The sequence below is a fragment of the Varroa destructor genome, unplaced genomic scaffold (assembly GCF_002443255.2).
Source record: "Varroa destructor unplaced genomic scaffold, Vdes_3.0 BEIS01000004.1, whole genome shotgun sequence".
In the NCBI taxonomy this organism is placed as follows: Eukaryota; Metazoa; Arthropoda; class Arachnida; order Mesostigmata; family Varroidae; genus Varroa; species Varroa destructor.
In genome coordinates, this window is record NW_019211457.1 from 332,257 (window position 1) to 344,414 (window position 12,158).

Consider the following 12,158-nt stretch of genomic DNA (forward strand, 5'->3'; position numbering starts at 1 on the left):
GGGTAGTGTCGAGTTAGTTTTACATTCGTGTAATTTCTTTCTATAAATTGTCAAAGAACAGAGTTAAGTCTATTCTATGCAGTCCTCTTTAATGTAAAAAAAAAAATAAATAAATATGTCACGTGTTTAACTAGCAGCTCAAAACTTCACCTTTCGTATCGCAATCCCGGGGTTTGATTTTTAAAATTTCTCAAGTAATGCTATGTTATGTTAATAAAAGTCACTGTACAATTTGAAAAACAGCCGGAGAGCGTTCGTTTTTATCACAGTTTATTGACGGAAATGAACTATTGCAATAAGAAGTGAATTGGACTGCGCAGGGCATCCAAGTGTAACTTTCAATCATACTACAGAGTGTTCCGGTATATTCAGATAGAAGTACACTAACTATTAACATTTTAGTCATATACCATTGCTCGTACGCTGTAGTACTGTCGAGTTTATAATCTCAAGATACCCGTGCCATAATTGTACTACGCGGTTTGTTGCTATCGTTTGCCTCTTTTACTACTTTGAAAATATCACACCTTCACACGGATCAACCCGGCCGTCATACCTCATCTGTTTGAAACTGAAGTTTTTTTGTCGCCAAAAACCTCAGCCGTTGTTCTAGTCGTGCTCAATCAAAACGTAGTTCACCATCTCCCAGATGCCCAGCATTGACCTTAGACAATGCTGCCTGCAATGGACCAAAGAAACTAAGAATTTATAAACTCTATTGACATTAATTGATTTACAATACTTTACCACTGACTCTTGAACTCGTATTCTAGAATATCTCTAGCGTTAATGCAAAGGCAATTGCCGCCTGTCTTGGCGAAACAGCTGCAAACGGGTACTATTTTAAAATGCGATAGATAGTTCATCTTCACTAAACGCATGATGCTTCTAATAGGATCTAAGTTTCCGGGCGAATATAGTAAAAAGTTATTGTCGAGGGCGGCTATAATAATAATCGTCACCAGTATTATTGTCATATTTCAGCCACATATTTCCTATTTCTACATAGGATGCGATTCCAGAACGCGAGAACGCCCCACTGAATGCCGCCTCACCACATCCGTCCTTGTTGCGTCCTCCGTTCGTTTACTAGCGGTAAAATGCGGGAAAGTATACAGTAAGCTTTCTTCTCGTTGTTTTATCTATTTCATAGTTGAACATGGAGCTTTGCTGATCTAACAATTACCCGTCAAAAATAGCTTTCAATAGCGACCCTAACGGATATAACATCGACACGTCGTCATGACAACAGTCTTCAGCGGGCACACATCTATGTCCAGCGTTCGGCGTAGCACATTTATAACCGGAGTGTATGTAAAAACACTATCAGATAGCATGACTTGGAAACTAATGACTGCCTAAAAGCCGACTAGAAAGCGCTGTTATATTCTGTTAGTACTTCAGAGTACACTGGGCATAAGGGTTGAGTTCACTGGAATAGGTACAGTCGCATCTATGAGAAAATCAGTGCTCTAAATATCGTCAACATTTGTTGAACGTGATGCCAGAACGTGCACTATTACATTATTCAATGCCATAGCACGTTGAAGGTGAGCTTTCACAGGTGAGCAATTATTAAGATTTAGCTGTTGAGGTTGAGAGCTTACTGCAGAGACCCTCGTCACACTCGAGATACTCCGAGAACACCCTGCTGCCACTCTATACAGTCTCATTAATGGATCGAACGGACTCAAAGATATCAGTGTTGAACTCGCTTAGCTACGTCGCCCAGGGGCAGTTCGTGGGGTAGATGTATCCCTTCGAAAACTCCAGAGGTTAAGGTGTAAACTGTTGAGTACGTGGGCGATTGTAGAAACTGCGAAAAATTAGCAAGAGAGCCTATTATTATTATAATAAAGCAGCGGATATAATTAAAGTTCTTTGAAAATTGCCGTAAACAAAGCTGTATTGGGAAAGCTAGCTTAGGTTAGCTTTACTATAGAGATATTATAGTGCTACAGAGATTTACAAGATGGGTTCGTATTATACCGGTTAAATAATCAATGAGGTTAGACAATATTAAGCATTTTTACCGTAATAGTTATTATAATAATAATTTGCCCGGCAAAAAAATTTGCTTGTTTGCTGAATGAGCTTAAGCTGTTCTGACAGGGATATTCGGGTGTCTCAATTCCTCATTTTGCCAGGAGACGGCGCAATCATTTTGCACCTAGTTTTACGCTAGTTATTACGAGCCGCGTTATTCGCAGAGTTGGGTTCAACAGCTTCCCAGCATACTATGTTTTTTTTCAATTGCATGCATCTTTAAGTAAATGCTTCTTGTATTCGCTCTGTATCGGTGCCATGTTTAGCTGTTTGACATTTAGTTCTACGCCTTCTCGCGGAGGGCGCCACCAGTCGCGTTCATGTAACGCAAATATAGAACGAACCCATGGCGTACTGGGCCGGACCATGTAGACCAATGGAACCCTTTTACTCTCACAATTAGTTAGCTTCAGATAACCTAATAATTATCGATCTACGCCTGATTTTTTCGCGTGTAAAGTCGCAATATTATGCTTACAAAGCGCTAGGAACTATACATATATAGTTATTATTGACATGAATTAGAACAAGCAGCCATTTGAGCTATCGTTCGTTTACCCACTTGTGCTGACTTACGTAATCTATCTCTAGAGTTTTCTGCTTGGATTAAGCAAATCTAATAATAGATATTGTACGATAACGTATAGATGGCGGTCTTCTAGAAAATAGACATATACCGAATTGGGAAATAAATTGATTCGAGTCAATGTTAGCTGTACTAGAAACGATAAGGCTTACTGGGTATGGTTCTTCGAGATTTGATTTTTCTTTCTCACGCAACAAGTTGATTTATTATAACATCTACACGCCGAGCTACACATATTACTATCCTTATTACATACACATAAAATTAGTTAAAAAACAGCATTATTGTAGAGCTAGCAGCAATATAGGTCAGCAATGCCAAATGGCTGCATTGTTGGCACTCCATATATGATCTGTAGTAGTAATAAATGTGATTTATTTTCAGTGAATAAATATGTCAATTGTCCTAAGAAAAAAAAATAGCGTTTTAAGCTGCTAGCCTGACTTGAACCAGGTAACAAGTAGCGAGTTATATACACCAGTTTTAGTCATCAACTTATCGTGAATAGCTAGAGGAACATTGCACGGTGCCTAAAACTTGTCCATACTAGAGCTGAAGTTCAAACATGGCACGGAAGCCAATTGGAACTCTTTGTAATTCGATTTATTGACATCAACGGTATCGTGTGTAAATATTTCCGTATTGCAGAAACGTAGATCTTTAGAAAAGTTACAGTCTAATAACTGAGTTCAGCTCAAACGTAATCCCCTCCTGTACCTTTTACATAAATACCGTTGCAGCCGTTTTGAAACATCAACAAGTACTGAATAACCGTTGACGACCGAGATCATTATTTAGCAGCGTTTTGTGTCGCCGTCATCGAAGCCCGGCAAAAGCTTTCCTTCACAGGCTTGTTTCTAAATCTATTTCTCCTTCTCAGTCATTAATTAAAATTTATTGTAGCTTGTATTATAACTTGATGCTGAAAGTGCCGCCCTATCAATTTCGCATCTAATTATCGAAATCGACGCTAATTACCCCGCAGCAACTCGACGAAGCCCACTGCTGCTGTCTACGGTACGCATACAGGGTGAACCAAAAGTCTTTCGACGCTTTAAAAAACCACTTACCAGTTTACCTTATATCTGTTAAACTAGCAAGAAAGCAAAGATAAGAGTCCAAAAAAGGCTCTCAGCCTTTGAGGTTACTTTTCCAAATAGTCAGAAGACAATTTTACGCATCCTGTATAATAATACGCAGCCACCTTGTTTATTTCTGTTCGACACTCTCCTTAATCTGAATGATTTTACAAGCGAGCACGATAATTCCCTATTTGATAAACAAACGTTTATGCAACGATCGCTGACTCTATGTGTGAGTAACTACCGTTCAAAATATTGATTAGATCTCCATTTAGCGGGCATAGGAAACCAGTAATGTAAAATATATATGTATATATATCCACATATCGTCCGACATATGTGTTAGTTTATCAGTTAATTTATCTAACATAACACATTTATGTAACATTTATCTAACGAGACGAAAATGAAATGGTAATTAATAATGTTAATACGCACTACCGTTAGCCGTTGCTTTTGGGGTGCCCTGCTCACTATAGCGACACAGCTGGGATCAGATCAGATCGATCAGGTAAGTGAGCGAATAGGAAAATAGCTAGATTAACAAGAAGATTGCCAAATTCGCTTCGGGATCACATCATTCACAAATGAAGTGCCCTGTGAAACTACCATTCTGTCTAGCCTCGTTTAGCCCGTACCGCTGCTTCGACGGGATCAGCTCGTGCGATCGGCGTCACCGGCCTGCTCAGGTCCACGGGCTACGAGGGACAAATCATCGGCTGTAAGGCGAGTCGCGACTGGCCGTCATATGCTGCCGTCAAGCCTCTCTGAAAGATTTTAGGTAGAGTCATAGCAGCAATGGTAGCAACTGCTATGAAAGTGTTCGGTTTTTCGATCTATGTGGTTATTCGTCAATTAAATGGATTTTGTGGGAGATCTGAGGGGACGACTTCACTCGGAATTGGGATATCCTGAGGGGAGGTCGCGAGAAGGAAAAAGTTCAAAAATGAAAAATATTATGAAGATCCGTGTGCAGTTCATAAGTAAATGAAAGCCATGATTGAGGAGCTAACTGGGGCTGGGTATTAAGCAAGTTACATGTTATACGGTTGTTACTCTTGAAGCAAGCCAAGAGTGTCGGATGCTCAGGGCATGTAAACTAAAGTTTCCGGCCCGAACAGGTTCTGGAGTTGGATAAAAGTTGTTTAGTCCTAATCTTCGATATCGTTCGTACAGGTATGGTCGGAAATCTTTTTACAGCTCAGGCCTCTCTTTATTCTAAAAATCTATATGTATCCAACAGAACACAGATACTTTTTATACATATGACCAGGCAGAACTGAAGTTGGACATAATTGTGATCCTGGTCATGGTCATCTTTCCAATAGATTTTTCAATAACCCTGCTTCGTCTATAAATCATCTGCTACCTCAAGTATTCAACACGAGTTAGCTACCTGACTACCCTGCAGTGTCCGTCATATGTATCACCATTTTTTCGTCACAACATGCCAGCCAAAAATTAATACGGGTTTTTTAATGAATTTTTCTTTACAAAGTAGACCTAAGAATCTAAAGAAGTCATTAAACCCTGCTCACGCGGGCGAGTCTGCAAGCATACCAAACTGTATACAACAGAGTACTGCTAGCAGAAGTGATAGCCCATATAAAATTCGATATCCGGTATAATAGCCATGTCTATAGTACCTGGAGTCACAATACAATTGGCTCAGCTAATCCCATCTATCTAAACATTAGAGCAAATATCGACGCATCGTCACCGAAGGCGGTCCAAAGCCCAGCAGTCTTCAGGACATAAGGCCCAGCTTTGGTTCCGGGGACCCAGCCTTCCTTCCGATCCCGCCGAATTCCAATCCTATGACTAGAATTGGAAGGCCACGTCGTACAGCGCCGCGCGTTTCACGGCATTCTCACGGAAGAAGGCGTCTGACGCAGCCAGGCAACGAGTTGAACCAAATTATGATGTCATACAAGAGCCATCGCTCACTCGATTTTAGTAAAGTTTTGCCAAAAAAGTAGCAGTCGAAGAAGCGTGTCGAACCAAGGTAATGAAGAAACAATCCAGAAGTTTGCCGATGTTAACGGGCTGATCTATTAGTCGAGGTACGAGAATGGAACCAGAACGGGCGGCGGTCTCTCGCATGTGTATATGTCAGCGGCGTTTGCCAACGAACTCACGACGAGCAGCATGGAATATTGGTAAATGCGGTATGAATATACTGATGCTTCAAAGTAGTGTTGGTAGTGCTAGTAACTGCATGTGAGCTGGCCAGATATATGGGTAAGGGCTGACGTTTTTCGAAATTAAAAACATCATTATTATTATTGATAATAACATTAACGTTAGCCCTGTTAAGAGCTTGGCAGGTCTAGGACAACATTGTTTAGCATGTACCTATTCTGCCGTATCGTTTTACGGGCGTACAGTGGCCCATTCGTTATAACTGTTTCAACTTCTAATACCAGATCTCTGAAACCACTAAGTATACGGATTATCTTATGTTTAATTGTTTAAGAACTATGCTATCATCTACACATTACATGCCCATTACAACATTGTCCGGAGTACTGAAATATAATTATTTACCACCTATCGTTAGTTAACTACTGCACTAAATATATGAAACGGTGGCGGAAGAGGCCATCAGCCGTCCGAAGCAATGTTTAGCGCGTATGTAACAAACGTTGGTATGGAGCCAAAATTGATCGTAATTAAAGCTCCATATTGTGAAATACCTATTGTAGTTATAAATGACACGGATGATTGCCAAGGTGCGTTGGCAATAATGTTAGTATTGATTTTTCAAAAAACGATTTCGACGCGTAATAATTCTCTGATCATCCTATATATATATCGGAATATTATACATACATATGTGTCAAGTGAGTAAATATATTGAGTGTTTATGCCATTGGTACGGCATAGAACACGACCAGCAAATCTATGTCAATTGTGAAGGCCTTTTCCTATACATCCTTGATATTGGTAAGTGAAAACAACGGCCGTGAAATCATTGACTATGGATACTGAAGTGTCTCACGGAATCCTATGATAAGTATGGCAGAGTCACTTTCTGTTGTTTAAACGGTATGTGATGATAAGGGCTACCGGGGAATACGGTCTGTCCGTCTTCAGGCCAAAGTCTTAACCTATGACACCGATAAGGTGTGTAATTGAAATGAGCGGTAAAAATTCAAATGATCTTTGAATAAATTGTTAGATGTTATCTCGTTCGTATTCTGCGTCTTTATGTATTTAACAACGGACTGTAGATTAAAGCTGCAGCAAATAGCGCCGGACCATGCTTTTCTGGAGTTTGCATAGCAGATATTTGACTTCATCTTGGGTATAGCCTCATATTGTAAGAGGCTAATTAGTTACCCTCGACCCCATGCGTGTTTAGATAGCAGAAAACGTAGTTTTGAAAGGCCAAGTCTGCCGCTGCGAGAAAATAGGGGTCGATAGTTCGAACCCCGCCAAAAACACAGAAACACTACATAATCTGCGTGAATAAACAAGCTTCTATTTTAGTAGATATATGTATTTAGCCTTGTGAACAATTTCGAGGATGCTGCTGGGTATATTATGATTCTACTTCGGCGAACCAGCTTAGCCCGACGGGAAAAATCTATGATAAATAATGCTCATGGTTAAGAAGACTCATCGTTGTAATGCTTAAAAATTTGCCAATTAATTAACGAATTACTTACAGAAGTAAAATTCTGAGCGTGAGGTGATGCCATCGCCAAGTTGGATCTACTTGGATTTGCCGGTTGATTGATATGCACACCGGACGGCGGTAGCCACTCGATCCCGGCCCCATTGTATTGTATCTCGTAGATAATGGTGTTGACTAGTAGTACAGCGGTTGTTTGTCCAGGATGCCGCTGCCCCAGCAAATGCAGAGTCGGACTGCTACAATTCCTTCATGATAAATACTAAGAAACCGTGATCTCGGTTTTATCCGCGAACCCCTTTCAAATTATATATACGAACACGAAAAAAAAAAAAAAAACGTATATTTTTGGTTTGTGTATGTGTTGAAGAATGCAAAAAAATGTTCTTGATATAGTTTATTTGTTTTCGTCTTTTCCCGCAATTCATCCTACCGTCCGCCATTAGTTGATACCTTTTTGCGGTTGTGTTGGCAGTAAAAGGCTTGATATTGCCAAGCCATTTCGAACATGAATGAATGAACTCATCTATTTTAGCTAGCCTAGAGCTGCCTTCAGGACTTCTGTCTATTGTTAGAAATATACACATGTAATCTCGCACCACCGTACTTCAGTGGATCGATGAATAAAAGAAAAACAATTCTATCGTGTCGATTTACGGAATTTACAAGGTAAACAACGACTTTTACAACTAGATACACACAAGCATAAAATAAAGACAAAACTTTAAAAACAAACGATTAAAAAACGTCTCGAAACCAGCTCAAAAACATTTACATTGTCTGTGAGCGCAAGTACGATAGTATGTGTCCTCCTCTGGCGTGTTCCCTTTCGATAAATCTGGAAGCCGGCCACGTCCATAAATCTACTGTGCAGCCAAAGACAACGAAGTTAACAAAAAGGGAGAGGGGAGAAGGAGGAAGGTAGAGGGAGAGAAACATATATATATATATATATATATATATGTATGTAGAGAGAGAGCGAGAGGAGCGTGCGAACCTAGCCACACAAAAAGGACGAAAGCAGACGAAATAGAGAACGGATAGAGCTCACACAAAGGTTGCCAAGATGTGGAAACAATTCACTCAGTACGACCCGTTGTTGTAGCCGTGTTTCTGTCGATTGATTCGTCCACGCTGAGAATGTCAATGAGTTTAGTGCAGAGGCGCTGGACGCGGGCAATCAAGATAACCGATGTACAGAAAAAAAAAAAGCACGCTGACCTCTGATAGCAGCACTAGGGCAAAAAACATTCTTAAAGAAAATTATTAAGGTAAAGAAACCTTACGTATACTGTGTATATGTGTGAATGAAATTAATTGAAAAGCCCCATAAAGGTTACAATAAGGAGACCCAATGGTAAGAGCCTACCTGTATTTTCGACGCGGCCGTTGGATCTTTAATAACAAAAATGATCCTATAATAATGGTGCTGAAGATCATTATGTTGGCTGCTGCCTTTGTGATGAACCGATCTACTTAGACACATATATTAATGAGAGGACTTAAATTTAGCGCTGCTGTAAGTTGCATGCACAAGTTTGGCATAAGTATAACATTTACTATAAGACATGTATATTACAAAGAAGATTAACTTACAACTTCATGTAAAATTTATGATAATAACGATATTGTACTAAACACGACAATGGATTTTTGGACATAGATGTTTTAACGGAACGAAAAAAAAAAAATGTATGAACAACTTAAACAAGCATGTACACATAAGCTTAACGGTACGATAAAAAATCTCGTATCGATTTGCGTTAGCTAGATATTTTAACGAAACAGGTTTCTCCATATTGGCGCACTGGTAAAACTCGTGACATTTGGTGGAGTATGGCTTAGATTCGAAACTGGGCGAAAAGGGATACAGCAATGGTTCCGCGATACCGACAGAAAATGCATCTCTGAAGTAAGTAGCCAATGTTAATGATAGTAGAACTCGAAGCATTTCCTTCGATTTCTATCTGTTGGTCTCTATCGGGTACCTAAACAGTACTCCTAAACGGTACCTAAACAGGACCGCCATTATCACCGACCTAAAACTACAATCCATTTTGCTATGGATTTTAGCAGTTAGAGCTTAATTTTCCAGAACAGAACACTATAAATACTAAACGAAGACGATCATCCAATTTCAATCAAGTTGATTAGTACCAAGCGTTTGTACACGCGTTGTATGAGCCAGTGTTTATTGGTGGTAAGCAAGCTAATATAGCGATGTCAGGGGGTCGCCGGTTCAATCTCCGTCCGGGGTGTGACCAAAATCACGGTCAAAATCCGACAGATATGACCAAGTAAAGAGACATTAAGTATCGCTGAAAACTCAAGGGAGCTACATATCAACCGATAAATCACAAATAAATGTATTGATCTTGTCAGGGATAATACAATTTTGTGCGATGCTGCGCACGCTCCTAACGGTTAGTAAAAAAAAAAAAGCCCCGAAACAAAAAGTAAACGAAATTACTTCAATAGGTTAGGAACTTAGTAATTTTAAATTTCTATAATAACATAATTACACGCGGCTCGGCCGAGCCAATGAAGCTGATCCGCGAATCAGATTAAATGCTTCCGCAGACATCGGAACATTAAGCCCATATAACATCATATCTATACCATGGTTACTTATACTGAAAGTTGTATACGTCTAAGTTGGTTAAACACATTGATTCCGAACGATTGTTCTCACATCGATTCATTACCGAAATACAATGGGGTGCAAAAAAGCTCTGTCAGACGGCCCCCATGATTCCGCTACGTAAGACGGCCTGTATCGTCGCGATAACGAGGACATCAGAGCTATACCACTGCTGGCGTAAGTCCCACTCGGCCATGTGATTACAAAAGAACAAGCTTCTTGTGTCATTGATATGTTTCGGAGCAGGCATTCGGCTGATGTAGTCACTGTTGCCGTTGATTGAACCCAATAATGCGATACTAAGGCATTAACCCTTCCCGTGCACCAATTGTAGCTATGTTTTAAGAATCGGTAGAGGGGCTTGTCTTTCCATCTGGTCGAACGACTGGTTCCTCTCCTGTGTCCAGTGCTGCCTACTACACTGTTGTTGGATCCGTTAGTGGATCTCGTTGGTCGACCGGCTCATTGTCGGCCTCGGTCCTGGTCACCACAGGCTACGAGCCTGTTTCAGCCTCTTACTGCCTCCTTTTTTCTTTGCGTACACTTATGACAGCAGAAAATGATCGTCGAGTTCTTTCTCCGTATCTTCGTTTCGTTCTACTTGTGTTCTGTATATTTAACATCGCCCTACCCATTTCTCCGATCTTTGACTGACGACTGATCAGAGCCCAACCAATATGAACCGTGCTATGGAAGATCGAAGAGGAAAGTTTGAAACATTTGTGCTCTAGTCTTGTACCGCACTTTAGTCCCGTTCGGCTTTCCCGGCGACCCTTAAAAAGAGCGAAACACTATCATATCTTATTGGACATACCGCGTCGTACAGGAGGGTGCCGATGTTCAGGTCAAGACGAAAAACGACGAGGAAAGTTCCCGAAAAAACCCCTGAACCATCTATGGCAACGATGAAAACAGCAGCAGTCGTAAGAGACTTGCGAGCAAAAATGACTCTACTCACCATGACACTGCCCGAGGGAGTCCATTAGCGGGCTAATATCTTCGTTAAACCAACTCTTCTGTGGATCTTTTCTATGAGTTTCTGTTAGGGTTGTCTGTAGGGTGAGCTGACGTGTTTGCAGCGTCGACAGCCTGTAGCACCGTTAAACTAAGGGATGGATGCAATTCGTCGCGCCGATCGGTAAAATAATCTGCGATATAGCAGGATTTGACAGGCAATCGGATTGTCCTTATAGTTGTACGAAATTCGCTAGTTCTTAAGTAGCCGCCCACCTGACTGGGTCCGCTGTCGAACAATACACATCATAGAGACCAAGCCAGATTTACTACGCAGATAGGTGCAATAGAAAATTAGTCACAACAACAACAACACTAACAATATAGTAGAAAGTAGAACAGAGAGCATTAGCAACGCGCCCTATCGCTAAAACGATGAAAGCATATCGAAGCGTTCCAACCTATGCACCTGTATGAATTCGTAAGCTGTACGATACGCACAGCTTGGATTGTATTTGCTTCTGAGTAGCTGGTCCTTCATCAATACGATCGTTGGATCCAATGATAATCATTACCGAAAACTTTTATATACCGCAGTTGGCATAGCTGCGAGCAAAGAACGAAGCAAGTGAAATCGTGTGGCAGATATAGGTATTGAGATACAGGCGTGCGGGACTTCACGTGCCTCAAACCGCCAATCAAACAGAGATTCAGGGAACATAACGAAGATCTAGTAATATATATATATATAACGCGGAGCAAAGTATTGATTGCTTACTATCAACAGATCTATGTGAGCCTGCTGCAGTCACGGATCTATCGATCAGCAGTGAATCGCCTGGTCAACGCGCTATCCTTAGCCTTCGGGTAGTCTCTTAGGAGAAGGCGACATAAATCGACATAAATATTGTTTATGGCAATATAATGACTCAATTGGGGCCCAAAACGACAAGCGTAGCAATGAGCAACGACCCGTTAGGAGTGAGCAAGGAGGAGCAGGACAAAAAAGGAGCGGAACCAAATAAACGGCAACGGCTCGAGAAGCAGAAGCAGCAACAGCTTCAGCACAGGCCAGTAACGGCAGGCCAGTCACGTCATCTCGTCGATGACAGAACAGAGCCAAGTAGGCGGAAGGCTACGCGGCTATAAGAACTCGCTGGTGCGATTAACTGATACCGGAGCAGCGGAGTATTCTATAAAGAATTTGTATAT

General features: G+C 40.9%; 1 long non-coding RNA gene across 3 annotated transcripts; it reads right to left on the bottom strand.

Annotated features, from left to right (window-relative positions):
* Positions 1-370: 370 nt before the first annotated feature.
* On the bottom strand, positions 371-11,492 carry LOC147755717 (uncharacterized). Of its 3 annotated transcripts, XR_015327085.1 has the most exons (3): positions 10,951-11,492; positions 7,386-7,649; positions 371-679 (listed from the first exon to the last, which is right to left on the bottom strand). It is a non-coding gene; the product is annotated as an uncharacterized LOC147755717 (long non-coding RNA). The 3 variants fall into 3 exon arrangements; XR_015327088.1 differs by lacking the exons at positions 371-679; positions 7,386-7,649 and adding an exon at positions 9,535-10,765; XR_015327087.1 differs by lacking the exons at positions 371-679; positions 7,386-7,649 and adding an exon at positions 9,535-10,783.
* Between the last annotated feature and the right edge of the window lie 666 nt (positions 11,493-12,158).